At 29.2% G+C, this 7,270-nt stretch overlaps 1 non-coding gene across 1 annotated transcript; it reads right to left on the reverse strand.

Moving 5' to 3' along the window:
• Positions 1-424: 424 nt before the first annotated feature.
• On the reverse strand, positions 425-506 carry TRNAS-GCU (transfer RNA serine (anticodon GCU)). Its single transcript has one exon. It is a non-coding gene; the product is annotated as a tRNA-Ser (tRNA).
• Between the last annotated feature and the right edge of the window lie 6,764 nt (positions 507-7,270).

The raw sequence follows: 7,270 nt of genomic DNA on the forward strand, positions 1-7,270 counted from the left end.
GGAATATAAACTCTTCGTTCCCCGACAAATTCAGATACATGCAATTCTGTTGTAAGTAATAGAAAATAATTTTCAAATACGTACCAGCAAACGAATGATCTATGTAGTTACTTAGAACTGAACTGCTTTTTAATTAAATATCTGATTCTGTATTTGTTTCAATAAAATTCATGTATTCAACATTACAATTTAATAATAACGTATTACATACATAATAAAATTTTACTTTAAATAAATATTACATATAAATGTATTTTAAATATATATACATTCTGAATTTCTACTGCTGCACTTTTCTTTTTATATCGAGTTCAACAAACTTCTGACTCTCGGACATTAAAGAGTCGTCAATTTTTTTAGCAACTTTCTCCAATTGTACATACCTTATGAACTAGAATGTTTTGCAAAGTAACAAAAAGCGAATCGACGAGGATGGGATTCGAACCCACGCGTGCAGAGCACATTGGATTAGCAGTCCAACGCCTTAACCACTCGGCCACCTCGTCCGATGTGAAACCGTGTTTTAGCGAATATATTTTATGTCATCTGTTCCTAAAATAAATCAAGCATGTATTATGCTATATAATTTATACATCATACCGTTATCCTTGTTCCTGACATCATCCGAATATTCTTAACTCCAGATGGCAGTCATTAATATTCATCTACAGCATTTGTACGATTCCATCATCCCGATTTAATGAACAAGATTATTGGAGGCAGACGAGTAGACTAGCACCGCCAACATTACACGAATCTAGAACACAATTTGTTAATTACGCAATGAATGCAATTTATCTGATAGAAATTGAAGTCTTTCAGTTGCTATTTAATTTATATCCATATTTAGTAAGTATCTGCTTCGTACATTTTTATAACCATTGACATATCGTATTTTAAATATGACAATTATAAATAATCTGTACATCTATTATAATAATTTAAGCTATCAATATAATCTGTCAATTACGTAATGAACACAATCTATCTGATAAACTTTGCAATCTCTGTATTATATCAACCAGTAATACATGTATTGGCCTCTCACACTTCTCTAAACATAAACGTATCATATTTTAAATATAGCAATTATAAATAATATATTCAATTTAGAATAATAATAACATTTAGTTTAATACCGGTGTGATTAAATTGTTACAAAAATTTGGTCTTTTAAGTAAACTGCAGCAGCACCTAGGTTACCAGAGGACTAACTAGAAGAACAATTAATTCTTGCAACATCAATTAATGTAAAATTTGGGCATGATTCCTTGTAGCAAAGATTACAATTAAAGAATAGGAACTGAAAGGAATCGTTACAATTTTATTCAAAGTTATTCGATTATCCGAATAGTGTGTATCGTGATTCGTTCGGATAATGAAGATTCTACTGCATTAAAATACACGCAAAGTATAAAGAGCAAATTGCCTATAGTTCTCGATCTCAGAAACACGGGTATAGCACCAAAGCTAGATTACATAACTTAATCAGCAATACAGAGAAGGTGGAAAGAAAGGAAAACATAGTGGGGCGTGCGGAAAATGCTTCTGGAATAACGGAGGTGAGCATTAACGTGTTTTATAAGAATTTATAAGGAATGCAAATAATTGTCAACTTGAAACAATGCACGTTCGATCATAGATAACGAAGAGTCACGTGCATTGAATTTATCTGTTCACATTACCATTCGAAAGTACATGGACAGTTATCTCTGATAAAATCTAATGTAGTTTGATTTTACCCTTTATTGAACAGCTGTAGAGCATTATAATACAAAATATATTCATAAATGTTAATATTCAGTAGTAAAATTGGCGTTATAAAGCAATTTTATCATTTAAGGAGCTTCTTATTGAAGGAATTTGTGTACCAAGCTATAGATAAGATAGAAAAAATTTTTCATATTGATAGATAGAATATCGTGATTAGTTCAAGCAACGGTATTTAAAAGTATTTAAAAGTATTTAATTTTAATATACCATTGATAAGATTTTATATTTCGTATAATATACACCACGGCTTATAAGTATCCGGGCATTTTTGCCAATTTGTAATAACACTAGGTACCTATATAAATTTTATCGAAATGTTCAAATTGATGATGAATTATAAATTAAAAGCAACATTTACTATCTTTTCCCGAAATAATCAGGCTATAAATATAAATTACCTATAAAATAAACACGGTAATAATATACATACATCTGTACTTATCTGTACTTATTATACATATACATTATTATTTATATACATTTCCTATTTAAATATCGCTGTTTATATTAATATCGGATATCTTATAATTAAAAAATTTGAAGATAGACAAATAATCGTTAAGTAATAATTCTATAAGATTTAACAATAGTTTTATTACTCGGTATTGCCTCTAAAAACACAAATTTAATCGAGTGATAATATACTATTATGCACAGCTATGATTGTTATATAATTATTTCAGTTCGTCCTATTTTATACCTAAACTAACTTATCTTCTTAGAAATAAGGAAATGTTTGGATATTTTTTAATGTTAGTATGTACGTATCTGTCGATTCTACAAGGAGATAGATAGATAGATAAATTGCCATTAATTCACATATTTTTGTAACATTCAAATATTATTAATATAAATCGACTAATCGTATCGTCCACAAATTTCTGAACGAGTATCGGGCGAAAAGTTAAGTAGTCTTTAAATCACATGATTATCTCTCAAGTCAACGCACTTCATTTCCATGAACTTCAAGCTTTAGCGAAGCGGTTTCTAACCAATCTTCGAATAATATTATTCGTGTCTTTACAAGAATCGTTAAGTTTAACTGTTCTTCTAAAACTGACATATCGACGTATTTGGCACATTAAACAACGTTACAATCGTCTTTCACGCATTTCACATAGTTCCTTTATTACGTGAAACGAGTAAGTACTATTTCATATGTTCATAAGAGAAGCAAATGAATAATGAAAACGACACATTATATTATTATTCAAGATACATTACCGTGATTCGAGCAAGTATTAGTTAACTAAATGGAAAACGACAAAAGTAACCGTAACTCAAAGGAAATGTATGCTGACGTTGTAATCTTGACGTCCTCGGTGGTAGCAAATTAAAATTGCAGGAACTGGTAATTGTAATGAAATCTACGCAACGCGAATAAACTGCACTGCGCATTCATTATAAGTATTCATAAGCAGTTAAATTATTCAGTATTACACTTGAATGCGCTTTTAAAGTTACTCTTTTCCACAATTAAACACTTTCATTTTTATTTCTTTTCCTTATTGCAGAGACTGATAAACAAAAAGTAATTAATAATATAAATATGTTATTAAGCCAGTTTAATATTTAATTTTATTCGCATTGTTATCGAAAATGAAAGAAAAGGAGTTTTGTTATTATTTTATTGATTCTTTTATTGAAACAAAAATTTGATACTTTGAAATATATACTTATTTTCTTTCCTCATATTATTGATAGTACGATATACATACAAATATAATAAAATATAATTAAAGTATATACAAGTAAAATAATATGAGAATTATTTTTCAAACTTAATTTGAAATATCCTTTAAAATTTCATCTGTCCATTTTGCTTTATTTTAATCAAATTAAAATTTAATCACTTAGAAATCAAACTTAATAACCGAAAAATGTGAATTTTTCATTATTCAGATAATTTGAAGGCAATCATATAATTGAATAACATATAATAATATATTTAAGTATAATATACATAATAATATATATAATACGTATTATTATAATATATATAGTTTGGTATTATAAAAATAATATCATCAGTTTGAAAACACAGAGAGTTTTTGTTCAATTAAATCGGCGACGTCTGATCATTCATTTTAAAATCAGTCATAGTATATTACGTAATTTATTCCGGGCAATCCACGACTATTAAAATAGGGTTACCGATAATGACAGAACTTACATGAACAATCGGTCAAACAATTTCGTTTATCAACGAATTAATTGGTTTCCAATGAAAATTTTTTATTGCAAACACTCAATAATGTCCGTGCTTTTAGCTCGTTAAAAAAACCGATTACGATAAAGTACTAACTACGAACATAAGGTTAACGTATGGAATGTCCGTTAAGACAAAGTTTATAGTCACTTGAAACTTAGACAGTACGGTAAAAAATAGATTATCTCTCGAAATTTACCAACATTTCAGAGGATGCAATTATCGAAGATGATAATTGCATATAAATAATTGAAGGTACGCGCGCGCGTGTGTGTATATAATAATAGAAGAATGATACGCAGGTAAACCATTCTGCGAACTTTTCTATTGTTTCATTGAAGAAACTCTTTCTGGGATTTCAAAACGTAACGTGGTTTACCGATTGCCTTAACTTTAGGGTAATTCCAATGTACACGAAGAAAGGAATTCTATTTTTCCATCGTGGACATACCACAAATGACGTAAAAATGAATTACCGATATTGTAACATATTCTTTTTTCCTCTATTACAGTAAATCCCATTCTAGATCGAAGGTCCATCAAGAACTACACGTTTCAACGGAACAAAGTTCTTCTCTATAGGAAAAACGTGCCAGGCACAATAAAGCCGGATGTTAACTCCCAGGGAACCGAATCCAATGCAACTGGTAAATCGTAAATGACGTTTCTTTTTTTTTTCCATTCCGTTCGATTCGATTTGCAACGTGCTTTGAACGACGATATTATTTACTGGCTTGATTACGCTAACAATAGGTATGAATTCACATGAATTCCATTTGTGGCAAATATGCGCCACTACGTCTGCTTGTGATGTAAGAGAACGGAAACAAAATGCAAGATAGCAAGCAGACACGTAGAAAAGATCTCTCGAACTCATAAAGAAGGCAACTGAGCTTATCCTTAATGATCCACGCGACTACTGATCGTTACTGTTATGTAACGTTATAACTGGTAGACAGTAATTAATATTATCACGGTAAGAGAATTTTTTAGAAGATCACACTTTCATTAGCGGTAGATTTTAATAACAAAAGACCATAACAGTTTCTGTATGCCATGCTTTGTCGTGTTAATTCATATCTCTAAATGTTTACGAATTCCTACCAAGTTAAAGTTAGTGTTCTTTATTTTTTTTTTTTTTTATTATCCTTTCTAAAAGTTCTTTAAATTTCATTCATTAGAAGAATGTAGTTTATAATACTATATATGATCTTCGTGAATAATATTTATTAATTATTAAGAACAGCAGATACAATAAGTAATGGATTGCATAATGTGTTATATATCTAATACATTGGGAAATATTGCTCAATAACCATTGGTAATTCAGAACGTATAAGTAGCATCCAAATTATTGATTGCATCATAAAGATCGAGTGAGCAATTTTTTAATTATTGTTTGTATTTTGCATTATAATGAATGATACAATAAATCGATATAATGTAATGTTAAAAAACATACAAGAGAAATATAACTATTTGCGAAAGTTAAGTTTTCAAACAATTTTACTTAAGTCTTTCATTCAATCGATTAAAAAATCTGTCATATTTATATAGTATTGATATGTTTCCTTTTATTTTTTTAATATTTTGCTGTAGTGATAGAAATAATATACCTATTTAAAATAATTGATTCATATAAAAATATACATATTTGTAAGGTGCAAATAATACGCTACTATATTTTCTTAAACAATATCTATATTCATCTTTCATTAGCTTGAGGAGACTCTTTTTTTCTGAAGAAACAGATTGTGTGCATAAAACGCACTTCTATCGTGTAGGTCATATATTATATCTTCTAGATACCTAGAACTTTAAATGTAACTTATTAATACATTGGTAACTTTATTAGAAAATGAATGGTCCATGTTAATAGTATGCCAATATATCTTTCTCATGAGAGGAATATTCATATTCCTCAATACATATATAATTATTAAGATTTAGAAGTTAATATTTACAACAATAGAGTTGACAAATTTTAATAGAATTCATACAAAGAACAAAAATAAATTTGTTAATTTTTTCTGTATTTGGCTGTCTATAACATATTAAACCTACAATATACTTTAATAGATATAGCAATACAAAGTTAACTACATTATGCGCTAATGACGTTCGAGAACATATCTCCAAATACAATCTATTTACAAGTAATCTGAATCTTGTTTAGGAAATTCGAACGTCATATTTTCAGCCCGCTGATTAAGAGATATCATCATCCGATTGCATTTCTAATTTGTTTCTTATTCTTTGTTGCAATAACGATTTTAAAATCGTTAGAACGATCTAATAATCTTGTTTAACCTCAACAAGCAGAGATTGGATGATTGATATCAATTTTAAATTAAAGAGATTCGTAACATGTATATACACGTAGAAACTACAAATTCCGACAATAATATCTTTTTTACGATTTACACCTATTTTTGGTAATAGTTAAATTAAAATTTGATAAATTGATATATGCTAATATTTATATTTAAAAAATGCCATATTTTAAGATTCCAACGTCATAAAATTACTATAAAAGATATTCAAACCTGTTTTTAATAAAGCTTAAATCATAAAAAGCTTAAATTATATTACTATTTATATTAGAAAAGATATGTTCCAAGATCTTCACAATGTAAATTCATTATAAAAATAAAATAAAATTTGTACAACTGAAATTCCATTGCCAAACAAAGATTTGCTTTAGTACTATACGACAGAGCATTAACATAACTGGAAATTTTATCACAAAACGTATTTTATAACCTAGATCAAAGAAAAGTCTTATCATATGGAATAAAAGTCTGTTCATTTTATCCCTTCCTAAACCCTTTCACCTAAATTATTTAAACATCATATAATTCCCAGATCACGCGTGTCGACAAATGTTAAACTATTAATTCAAAATGACTATTCAACAAAGAGAGAAAAGCAGAAAAAGTTGTACGAAACAAATACCTGAAGCGAGTCGAACAGGTTTCATTACGTTGGAGTTCGTACCACATGTTACGTTAGAGAAACGAATATACTCACCGAAGGCTTTTTGTAAGGAAAGTGTTCAGTCGAGTCGAGTTATTTACATTTTTTAACAAGATATTGGTGGGTTTCCGGGGATTTACGCCGGCCATCTCTTTCCTCATTTTCATCGCGTTTCAACGCACGGTACCGTGTAGCGTGTAGTACAGTGACCAACGTGTAGCGTGGACTGACTCAGAAGCACGTGACGATGTTTTAGGAGAGATGGGTATTAATGCGCAGACGCATCAGCGCACCGCGCAAAGGCGAATTCTC

This window comes from Bombus flavifrons, chromosome 1, assembly GCF_040668555.2.
Source record: "Bombus flavifrons isolate JBK064 chromosome 1, iyBomFlav1_principal, whole genome shotgun sequence".
Lineage (NCBI taxonomy): Eukaryota > Metazoa > Arthropoda > Insecta > Hymenoptera > Apidae > Bombus > Bombus flavifrons.